At 37.6% G+C, this 12,582-nt stretch overlaps 1 protein-coding gene across 8 annotated transcripts in view; it reads left to right on the top strand.

The window, feature by feature from the left end:
* Positions 1–12,582, top strand: part of LOC132514334 (uncharacterized) — a 170,655-nt gene that overhangs the window by 11,197 nt on the left and 146,876 nt on the right. The window contains exon 7 of one of the 8 annotated variants that reach the window (XR_009538752.1): positions 2,873–2,915. The exons of the other annotated variants lie outside the window; for them this stretch is intronic. The gene's annotated coding sequence lies outside the window, so the exon portion shown is untranslated. The remainder of the gene's footprint in view (positions 1–2,872; positions 2,916–12,582) is intronic. 8 annotated transcript variants of the gene reach the window in all.

The raw sequence follows: 12,582 nt of genomic DNA, 5'->3' as shown, positions 1-12,582 counted from the left end.
TGTGTAGTACTTGTTCTTCTGAAGGAATTAATCTTCTTAAAAATTTAATTAACTTATTTTTTATTGAAGTATACTTGGTTTACAGCGTTGTGTTAATTACTGCTGTACAGCAAAGTGACTCTGTTCTACATATGTATATACATTGTTTTTCATATTCTTTTCCATTATGGTTTATCACAGGATATTGAATATAGTTCCCTGTGCTATATAGTAGGACCTTGTTGTTTAGCCAATCTATATATACCAGTTTGCATCTGCTAATCTCAAACTCCCAGTTCATCCCTCTCCCACCTGCTTCCCCCTTGGCAGCCACCAGTCTATTCTCTATGTCTCTGATTCTGTTTCTGTTTCATAGATAGGTTCATTTGTGTCATATTTTAGATTCCACATATAAGTGGTATCATGGTATTTGTCTTTCTCTTTCTGGCTTACTTTGCTTAGTATGATAATCTCTAGTTGCATCCATGTTGCTGCTGCAAATGGCATTATTTCATTCTTTTTTTTATGGCTGAGTAGTATTTCATTGTATATATGTACCACATCGTCTTTATCCATTCATCTGTTGATGGACATTTAGGTTGTTTCCATGTCTTGGCTATTGTGAATATTGCTGCTGTGAAGATCAGGGTGAATGTGTCTTTTTGAATTATAGTTTGGTCTGGATATACGCCCAGGAGTGGGATTGCTGGATCATATGGTAGGTCTATTTTTAGTTTTCTGAGGAACCTCCACACTGTTTTCCACAGTGGCTGCACCAACTTACATTCCCACCAACAGTGTTGTAGGAGGGTTCCCTTTTCTCCACACCCTCTCCGGCATATGTTATTTGTAGACTTTTTAATGATGGCCATTCTGACTGGTGTGAGGTGGTACCTCATGGTAGTTTTGATTTGCATTTCTTTAGTAATTGGCAGTGTTGACCATCTTTTCATGTGCCTATTGGCCATCTGTATTTCTTCTTTGGAGAAATGTCTCTTTAAGTCTTCTGCCTATTTTTTTGATTGGGTTGTTTGCTTTTATTGTCATCAAGTTGTATGAGCTGTTTGTATATTTTGGAAATTAAGCCCTTGCTGGTCGCATCATTTGCAAATATTTTCTCCCATTCTGTAGGTTGTCTTTTCATTTTGTTTATGGTTTCCTTTGCTGTGCAAAAGCTTGTAAGTTTGATTCAGTCCCCTTTGTTTATTTTCATTTTTATTTCTATTGTCTTGGGAGACTGACCTAAGAAAACATTGGTATGATTTATGTCAGAGAATATTTTGCCTGTGTTCTCTTCTAGAAGTTTTATGGTGTCATGTCTTATGTTTAAGTCTTTAAGACGTTTTGAGTTTATTTTCGTGTATGGTGAAAGGATGTGTTCTAACTTCACTGGTTTATATAAGGCTATCCAACTTTACCACCACCACTTGCGGAAGAGCCTGTCTCTTTCCCATTATATATTCTTGCCTCCTTTGTCAAAGATTAGTTGTCAAAGATTAACTGAGGTGTGTGGGTTTATTCCTGGGCTCTGTATTCTGTTCCATTGATCCATCTTTCTGTTTTTGTGCCAATACCATGCTGTTTTGATTACCGTGACTTTGGAGTACTGTCTGAGTCTGGGGTGGCTATGCCTCCAACGTTGTTCTTTTTCTTCAGGATTGCTTTGGCAATTCTGGGTCTTTTATGGTTCTGTATGAATTTTAGGATTATTTGTTCTAATTGCGTGAAAAATGTCATGGATGATTTGATAGGGATCGCATTAAATCTGTAGATTGCTTTGGGTAGTATGAGCATTTTAACAATATTAATTCCTCCAACCCAAGAACATGAGATGTCTTTCCATTTCTTTGAATCATCTTCACTTTCCTTTATTAATGTCTTACAGTTCTCAGCATATAAGTCTTTTGCCTTCTTGGTGAGGTTTATTCCTAAGTATTTTATTTTTGGGGTTGTGATTTTAAAAGGCATTGTTTTTTTTACATTCCCTTTCCGATATTTCATTGTTGGTATAAAGAAATGCAACCAATTTCTGTATGTTAATCTTGTATTCTGCTACCTTGCTGAATTCGTTTATCAGTTGTAGTAGTTTTCATGTAGAGTCTTTAGGGTTTTCTATATATAGTATCGTATCATCTGCATCTAATGACAATTTTACCTCTTCCTGAAGGAATTAATCTTGAAGTTCTACTAAGACTTTTGGGATACCTGTTTTAATGAGCCACTACTTCCTGCCTGAGATTGCACTATGCACCAGAGATTCTAGAATTAGCATAATAAAACGAATAATGCAAACAACAGCAACGAATCTTCACAAACCTTCCTTGCAAGGAAGTAAAGTCCACTGGAAAAACAGACAAGTGAAACACACATTCAAAATGGCAGTGATTCTCAAACATTTATGTGCTGAAAAATCATGACAAGCATGATAACCGGGGCAATTACTAGAGCCCTTCTCCAGCTGGTCCGGTGTAAGGTCCTGTAACTCTCTTTTTGGTGAATGCCTCCAGGAGAGTCTGAGCCAGATGTTCTCAGTTGTCGTCGACCTTTAGTGTGCATCAGATTTGCCTGAGAATATTGTTAAAACACAGATTGCTGGGCTCCAGTGCGAGAGTTCTAAGCAGTTCCCAGGTGTGGCTGATACTGCTGGCCCAGGGACCACATTTTGAGAACCACCTTTCAAAACTCTGCAGTATGCGGTTGTGTGTGTTGTGAATGAGACGGGCCCAGAGAACCAAAGGAGGGCAAAGGGACTCTGCCCTAAATGAGTCAAAGGTAACAATAGCAGCTAGAATTGAGTGACCCAAGAAAAAAATTATAAGAACTTTACCTGCATTTGCTCATTTAATCCTTTCAGTAAGGTACATAGGTGCTACTTAGTGTTCCTCTTTTACAGGGGTGTCCAGAGAAGGTAACTACTTTGCCCACATCCTAAACTGGTAAGTAACAGATTAAGAATTCAAGTCTAGGAAGTCTGATTCCAGAGCCCACACCTCTACCCTTTCTGCCTGTAGAGAGGAGTAAAGGGTTGTCAGTGAAGCCTTCCTGGGGGCCCTGGCCTCTGAGTGTAGATAGAAGGATGAGTGGACATAAAGATCATTATTTGTGTGTGGTGGGGGTAGGGGAGGAAGTATGAGGGCTTCCAGAAGAGCCCGCCCTCCCCATGCATCTGCTATAAGCAAGTCTGATGATCAGGAGTCCGGAACATGAGTATGACTATGGGATACTGAGAAGGGTTCTAGAACCCTGAGGTTAGAGTTCTGGATCAGTTAGTAGGTAACAGAAAGTGAATGAGTGATTTACCTTACTTTCCACGGGTAGCAGGAAGTTTGGAGATAGACCCTCTAGCGTTAGTCCAGCTGCTGAAGGGCATCACCAGGGGACTGGGTTGCTTCGCTCTGCCAGCTTCCACATCTCTAGCACGTCCACATAGCTTCAAAGTGACCCCAGAATCTCCAATAGTGTTCCAACAATTTGGGCAGGAAGAAAGAAAAGGAAAAAAAAAAGAAATTAAGTAAGAAAAAAAAGGCAGTGTCTAACTCAGAGAGCAAATATTTTACCACAGATGGTCAACAGACTTGCACTTAGATCTCATCAGCCCGGATTTTAAACTGGCCACCTTAGCCGTAAGGATAATGGGGTCTCCTAAACCAGGGCTCTGATAGTAAGGAATAAGGAGAGAGTGGTACTGCTTAGCAGTGCCTGCTGTCCCAAACAAATATTATCCCCAAACTATTTTTTTTTATCCTATATTTTACTTTAAAGAATGGAGGTGAAACATTATGTATCTGTAAATAGCCTTTTAGAAAGGGTACAATTATATAGTTATACAACCCCGTGGAGGGCTCCTTTCTTCTAAAATCTCTTTAAAAACTGTTCAAGGTTAAGGACATTTTTATCTTAATTTAGTAACTTGCAGTCGATTATCTTGGAATGACATCCTCTCTCTGCAGATGTTCTGTCAGGCTTTAGAAAATTCTAGAAGTGGACAGAGAAGTGTTATGGTACATGTATTTGCAATATGCACGTCTTTGAAATGAAATCCATTTAGGGACCAAAAGGCATTTCATGTCTTTGCTATACATTTTCACATATTTGCCTTTCCAGAATTCCTTTGAGCAAATCTGTTCAATGTAACCCATCCGTTTCTCCCATCTGAATTCTTTATTACTAAACATTCTTCAGTATGCTCTCACTCCCCTCTGTCAAAGGCGTTTCTCTGGGTCCTCACCCTTCTCATCTCATATGTGAATGCGTATCTTAAACTGAAGCAACAGTCTGCTATGACTTCTCCATAGCTTGAAGAACCCGTCTTTGTGGGGAAAAAAGTAGACTTACTAACTTAAAAGGTAAAATGCGCGCAATGTTTCTGAGAATTAAAAACTAAGATAAAAACATAAGCAATGGAAAAAACTTACAGTGGATCCTTTGCAAAGACTTTATTTTACAGAGAAGGCAACTGAGGTTTAAAGAAAAAAATGCGTTAGTTAAACACTAAATAATAAACCTTAAACCTCAGTGGAGCAACACATGGACAGTTCATTTCTCACTCACTCAGGAGTGTAGTATGGACTTTGGTGGTCTGAGGGTCAGTTTTCTGCTCAGTTATTCAGGGACCCACCACCTTCATCAAGTGGCTCTACGTTTGTCCTAAAAAGGAAAGGAGAGAGGAAGCTGCGAGCTACAATTATCAACTCGTTATCCTTCAGACATAAACTCTTCAGGTCACCTCTGGTCACATTCTTTGGGATAGAACCATACCCAGATGCGAGCGGAGATGGAGAATGTTGCTCCTATCTTGGTCCTAGTGATGCCTCTACAGGCTGGAGGAGCTAATTAAAGTGTAGTCAACAGCTCGTTGTTTCTGCCACAATGAGTGATTAGCCTAAGACTGTGGATTAATTATGTGTGTGTGTCACATACACATATAATACACACAAACATATATATGTGTGTGTATATATACATTTTTTAGCATGAGTTGACACATGGGGCTTCTGCCGTATCAAAAGAGTACAAACTGCCTCTTGTTGCTTTTTCTTAATTGAAGTTGACTACTACTATCTATTTCCCTTCATTTTGCTACCTCCCCCCCGCCTTTCAGTATTATATGAAAATTCTGAAAGAAAGAATTTCAAAGTTTCCAGTGCTTTTAAAGGTAATAGAATACTCAGACCTTAACAATTTTCCTGTGTGAAACTTTTGCCAGACTAAAATAGTTAACTTATGAAAAGTAAATTTAGATTGATACAAAAGAGAAAATAAGCTGATTTTTTTTTTTACACAAATGCCCTGAGCCAGGGTGGAAAATAAATGGAAAACTGGAGGAATTTAGATCCTTTTGTTGTAAATTTAAATATTTTTAATTGTAAAAATAATACAGGCTCATTGCAGAAACTCCAAAATTGAAAGGACTTAAAGAAAAAAGGAAAAATAACTCAAAATCCCATTTCTGATAAATCATCTCTGTAACATTTTTGAGGGTATCTTTGGAAACTTTTTTGTGACGGGGTGCATATAAATACAATGCAAGTATAAAATACCTTTAATTATTATATCAAACTACAAAACAGTTCTATAACATTTTTATTTAGTAATATAAGTATGATTACTCATCACCTAATAAAAATCTGCAGCATCATTTTTAATGGTTGAACAGCATTCTATTATTTATTTAACCAGTCCCTACTGTTCAACATTTAGATTATTCCTGTTTTGCTTTGCTAAACAATGAGACAAGCATCCTTGTTCATATGTCTTTGAGCATTTGTTTATTTCCTTAAAATGGACTTCTAGAACTTGAATGGCTGGTTGTCAGTTCTGGTACATACTGACATATTGTCTTCCAGAAAGGTTACCGTGCTTTTTATTTCTACCAAGAATTTAACATCCAGTGTGGTTTCTTACACACACTCATCAGTACCAGTATTATCAATATCAATACCAGTATTATCAAGTTTTTTAAAACTTTGTCATTCTAGTCAGTAAAATATGACACCTGAATTATTTTATTTGTATTTCTTTGATTAATAATAGCAAGGTTGAACATATTTTCATATCTTTATTGGCTGTTAATACTTTTTAGTTTGTGACTTTATGACATCCATTTTTCATCGATGTATAACAACCTTTTATATATCAATGTGTTTATTTTGTTTGTTGTAAATGCAATTTTTTTCTCTTCATTTATTAATTTTTATTTTGTGTGTGTTGAACTTCTTTAATACTGTCAAGTCTATTCAAAAACCCTTTAATGAACACAACAAATGTGGAAAATCAGTCATTCTCCTGCATTTTGTAATCAATTTATTTCCTTTTGGGCAGTATGGAAATGTAAGTTCTTATTTCATCTTATGGTTGGAAAGAATCTATTCCCTCGGAAAGGGATTATAGTCTCCATGATGCAGTAATGGGAGATTTTATAGGGTAGGCAGGGTCTACAGAAGAAAAAACCCTAAATCACACTCCATTGGTGGTTGCCTTATTTATAAAAATGGCATTTGAGGTTGTGTGACTGCCATCAGGTAAGCAAAATTAATTTTTAGCATGAAGTACTCCTATCAGCAAGAACAGCCTAGGATAGGCTAGCAGTAAGAAGTGAGGGGTTATGGGATTGGGGCATAGCCTCTGTTTCCTCCAATGCAGCTGGAAATTTAAACTCTGGGGCTCCTGCTTGATCCAATCAGCCCAGCTAGTATGTGTTGCCAGGTAGGGTGAGTAGACTCAGAAGTACAAGAGCTCATCCTTGGTCCCCTCTGGAAATGAGCAGAGAATACTGTGTCAAGCAGAGGTGATCAGTCCATGGTCTGGAGACTTGGATCTCCTCACATAGTCCTTAAAGTCAGGGTGAGACAAAATGCCAATACAAATCATATTGATGACAGTATCAATGAGGTGACATTGAGTCCTTTGACCCAACGTGTGTCTGCAGTGTGCCATCCATTAGTAAATGGGCAAAGCCATTTGACAGATCTATCTGATACAATGAATGAATCTGACACTCATATTTTGAAAAACTGAAACTGTATCCATTTGTCAAGAACAGTGGCTACTTGTTCTGCTTTATTCCCCCTGGTAGAACTAGGTGACATTGCAGGCAGTAAGACGTTCCGGCATTTCACCCTGGAGTAGCCCCAAAACTGAAGAAGCTGTCTTATCAGTAGTTAGCTCCTTGTCACCAAGAATATTAAAGTAGATTTGTATGATTAGCAAATTAAAGAGACTGTAGTGCCTACCACTACTGTATTCACTAAGGCACCCAAGTTATTCTAAAGAAATCCTAATAATACATTAGGACCGTTTTGAATATTTTTATTTGATTAGCTGTAATCTTCTAGTTATAACATCCATCACCATTTTGACCACTGAAACTTGGCCTTCTTTTCTTACAGCCTAGCCCTGTGGTCTTGGGCTAATCACTAACCCGCTTAGATACAATTTTCTTCTCTATGAAATAGAAACAATATTATATGCTTTGAAGGACTGCAGGAAGATGAGCTGTAATGTTTATCAAGTGCCTAGTAAGTAGCCTGGCCCATAATAAATACTTGGCTAATTGTAGATGTTAGTTTCATTTTTAGTTTCATTTCCAAACATTGCTCTTTACTTTTGGAACTCTAAAATTTGTTTTGAGAGTGGAGCACTTGTTGTTTGGATTCCTCCAACACTCTCTGTATATTCTGTACTTCTGTCCCTACATCATTTATATTAATGGAATAAATGATCTTTGGTCTGGTGATTCCAAGGTGACGAGGAGCTAAGTGGAGGTTCAGTATACACCTGGAAGTATGGATTTTCATGCCCAGTGCAAATGTGGGAAAGGCATTATTCCCACATTATAAAGGGGGTAAAGACCTCCAACTTGAGGAGACTCTGGGTTGAGAGATGAGAGATTTACAGGTACTGTGTTTATCCTACAGGGTACCACAGGGGCTTTTATGTTCTGTAGCAAGAATTTGCACCTTATACCCTTGTAGTTAGAAGCAAAGCATACCACATAACTAATATCTAGTAAGCATTAGAGTTAGAATAAATACCATTTATTTAACGTTTCCTTTGTGTTAAGCATTTTACGGTTACAACATATGGATGGATACCATATTGTAATGGTTAAAAGTGTAGTTTTTTGAGCTGGATAATCCTGGATTGGAGTCTCATCTTTATTACCTCTTTTTTTTTCTGTTTTATTGAGGTATAATTGACAAAATTGTAAGATAGTCAAAGAGTATATCATGATGATTTGATACACATATCTGTTGTAAAAGGATCCTTCCCATCACGTTAATTAATACATCTAACAGCTCATGACACCTTTTTCCTTTTTTTCTTTTTTTGGTGAGAACACTTAAGTTCTATTCTCTCAGAAAATGTTAGTTATACAATACAGTATTATTGACTGTAGTGACTATGTTATATAGTAGATCCTCAGACCTTATTCATCCTGCAGCTGAAAGTTTGTACCCTTTTACCAGTCTTCCCCTCTTTTCCCCACCCACGCCCCAGCCCCTGGCAACCAGTTTTCTACTCTGTTTCTATGAGTGTGGCTTTTTTTCTTTTTAGATTCCATATATAAATGATATCATTCGTATTTATCCTGTCTGGCTTATTTCGTCAGCATAATGTACTCCTGTTTCATCTATATTGTCACAAATGAAAGGATTTCCTTCATTTTTTAAGGCTGAATAATATTCCATTACCTCTTAAATGAGTGACTTTTGGTACATTGTTTACACTTTCTAAGCCTCAGGGTTTCTTTTCTTCTGTAAAAAAAAAATATATATATATATATATATATATATATATATATATATATATATATACACTAACAGGTTACTTTCTGATATGTGGAATGTTTGTTGAATCAACAAATAATTAGTTGAGATCATAAATGTGACACTTAGCACTGTATTAACATTTATTAATACTCTCCCTGTTAATTTCTACAATAAATTGTATAATAAGTAACAATAATAATAGTACTACTAGTAGTTTTAGAAAATGCATAGGATGTGCCAGGCATCATATACTGTACTACCCTCCTTCATGCGTACCACAAGTTACATGTGGATATCATCTTCCACGTTGTTTCCTTTAAAGAAAATTGAAGCTCGGCAAGATTGAGTAGCTTGCTCCAGATGTGAACTCAGGTCTGAATCACTCCACATATAGGTTCTTAATGACTCCATGTCTTTAATTCCACATCTGCATTTGTTTGTTGTTGTTGTTTTTAACTTTCCAAGCATCTGATCTGAAATTCCTTTCTCTTTGGGGAATTTTCCACTTTGTGGGTCTTGGTGAGAAACAGAGCCTTCCTCTCGTTATACAAGCTGAACATGTCAGATACACTGTTTACTCACATGCTCAGTCTCCCTTACAGATGGAAAACAGTCGGGCAACCTCAAGTTGGCCAACTGCACCCCTCTCTTGGATTTTGAATTACAAATAAATGATGTAAAGAAGCAAGACCAGCAGTGCTGGGTCAACCTCCTGTTTCCTGTTCCTGCTTGGTAGCAAGGCCAGCTAGGACTTGTAACATCACTTTGGGCTGATCCTATAATTGCAATAGCATAGCCTTGGCTTTTGGTTGTTTAGTCTGCTTCTAGTTACTGAGACCTAACCATAAACTTCCAAAAGTTTCCTTTTCTGCTCAAATTAGCCATATCTGGTTCCTGATGATTACAAATAAGACCTTTCCTGATATACAATGGTGACCTACTTATCCAGGCAGATGTAACATCGTCCTGGCAGGGACAGAGGGCAGGCAAGGTCCTTGAACAGGTGAACAAGAAGAAAAAGACCTAAGAAGGAAGAATTGAAGCCAGTTCTGCTTGTGTTATAATTCTACCCTCAGCTGCCTCTGTTTCACAGACCACATGCTAAGGACCATGTCCCTTCGCCTGTAACAGACGAGCAAAGTAGACCCAGGCCTTCCGACCCAGAGACCAGCTGAGCTGTACCGTGGACAATCTAGGATGTGAAAGACTTCACTCAATGTCTTTGTCACTTGACACATTGTTCCTCTCTTTGGGAAGTAGCTTCTTTGTGTGACAAGAATATGTTAAACCAACACTTAAGTGGACAGAGGTGAAAGATGCCAAAATTAGCTACAGAAAAAAAGGCATAAAGACATGTATTTTCTGTTATTTGAAGGTGTTAAGACCCCACATAGAATATGAGTCCTTTAAAGGAAAGTTGTGAATGGCCCAGGGAATGTTGAATTTCCATGTGGCAATATGTTCTTGATCGGTCGTGATGATGATGATGGTAGCATCAGTAGCATTTATCAGTGTTTTCTGGGTGAGAGGCACTTTATCCTAATGACCTTTTATCCCCGTGATGACCCTGTGAAGTAGGAAATACTGTTGCAGCATCTTCAGGGTTTTTCTTTTTCTTTTTTTTTCATCAGGAATTTACCCTAGATCACAGTTGCGTGGTAGAACGACCAGAACTGGACACTAGCCTTTCCTGAATTCCCAGAGTGTGACCTTAGCAGTTGTATTGCCTGATGCAGAGCCATGTAAATGTTGCCAAAGCAATGAAACCTGTACCTATTTCTAACAGATTCTAACTCAGAAGCTCTGGGGTTAAGTGCAGAGCAGTTGAGTGTGATTGTCTTTACAGACAGTAGATAACTTAAGAGAAGTTGTTTAAAAGTATATTTGCATATTGCACTACACTGTCATATCTGTGACTGGTTAGCTATTGAGTAACTAACACAAATCCCAATCCCATCTCTAATCTCATTCATCTCTTGTATGATATTTGACCTAATTGAGGCAGTTTTTTTTTTTTTGTTCTTTCCCACAAACACACATCGAACATCCAAAACATGCTTACCATTTGTGAGCATATCCTCTTAGTTATTTAGGAGTTGAGTAAGAGTGAGAGAGAAGGGCTTCCCTGGTGGCGCAGTGGTTTGAGTGTTCTGCCTGCCGATGCAGGGGACGCGGGTTCGTGCCCCGTTCCGGGAAGATCTCACATGCCGCGGAGCGGCTGGGCCCGTGAGCCATGGCCACTGAGCTTGCGCGTCCGGAGCCTGTGCTCCTCAACGGGAGAGGCCACAACAGTGAGAGGCCCGCGGACCACAAAAAAAAAAAAAAAAAAAAAAAAAGAGTGAGAGAGAAAAAGACACATAAATATGAAATACGGTCATCATTTTTTTAATATCCTTTATGTTGTTAATCCCTCTTAGCATTTACTGCCATTCACTCATTTGTATTATTTGGGGTATAGCAGTTTATTCACACAGCATTTTTACATATGGCTTATCATTTGTATTCTATTTGAATAACACTAATAATTATAGACTATTGACAAACTCATCAGACCCTACATATTCATTTCAAAATCATGAAAATAAGGTGGAAAATGAGGTGTAAAGTGGAAAATCTATGTGTATGTTTTCATTGGTGGAATGAGGAGCTACCTGAATATCACTCCTTTAGCTTTTCCTTCAAATGGTGCACTTTTTCCTCCATGCATAGGAGTCCCTTCCATTAGGTAAACAGTAGTCTTGAGGGCAAACCTCAGAAGTAGAAATAGGAGAACTTTTCAGTTATGGTAAAATCAAACATATTTTTCTTCAGTAGTGAAACAAAAATTCTTCATGAGAAGTTCAACCACCGTGAGTTCCATGGTGAAAAACTTTCCACTTATAGATGCAACTTCCCCCAGAATTCTGAGAAATGTCGGTAGTAGAGAGGGGTGTTGCATACACCTGTTTCATTTCCCTCTGACTTTTCCTTCTCCTTTCTCTATTGACATTAAAATCTATAGTGAAAGCACATAGTAAGCAGTCTAGGACAATTGATAAGACATTTGATCTAAATCTCCAAAGTCTATTTTAGATGGGGATGCTATGAGAGTCACAGGAGGGGAAAAAATCTAGAATTATTCTTATGTGATCAAATGTACTAAAATAACAAAAGCAAATCTTATTTCTAGCGAATAAAATCACATTCCTTATATGATGTCATATTATGGCAGAAAAGAAATATATGCGTCTATTTTCTTCTATATTAAAACTGCTAAGGAGTGGGGACCAATGAACTAAATCAATTGTTTTGGGTTCAAGTTGTAGTTTTTAGTAGCCGTCCTTCTTAGCAAGTTTTCAGAAGCAAATGTAGTTCATTTACTATCACCACTAAATGTGCAATTGTGTAGATTTGTGGAAAAAAGTATTATCAAATATATATACTTCAAAATGATTTGTGTAAATTTATGTATTCATATTATTATTCTCCCCAAGTAAATCAAAATCTACTATATACTGTGTTTTTCTTCTATAGCTTAAAAGGGGAATGTATGTTGAAACTTATTCAAATATTTATTAGGTGTCTACTAAGTGCCAGGCACTCTACTAGGCAGTAGAGATGTTGTATTAGAGGTGGAAAATGTCCTTGACTTCCAGAACTGATACTCTTGTAAGAGAAATACTGGGTCAAACAGTTTCTTTGCTACAGAGCTTTTTACGAGTCTTGTGAATTATGAGTCTCTGATAAGGAGATGTAGTGGACAACAGATCCCAAATTTATTTGAAATCTTTTCCTTCATGGACTGTCTCATAGGATTTATGATCCACTGAACACACCTTGAGAGACACTAGTA

This window comes from Lagenorhynchus albirostris, unplaced genomic scaffold, assembly GCF_949774975.1.
Source record: "Lagenorhynchus albirostris unplaced genomic scaffold, mLagAlb1.1 scaffold_236, whole genome shotgun sequence".
In the NCBI taxonomy this organism is placed as follows: Eukaryota; Metazoa; Chordata; class Mammalia; order Artiodactyla; family Delphinidae; genus Lagenorhynchus; species Lagenorhynchus albirostris.
This window is presented reverse-complemented; position numbering and strand designations above follow the sequence as displayed.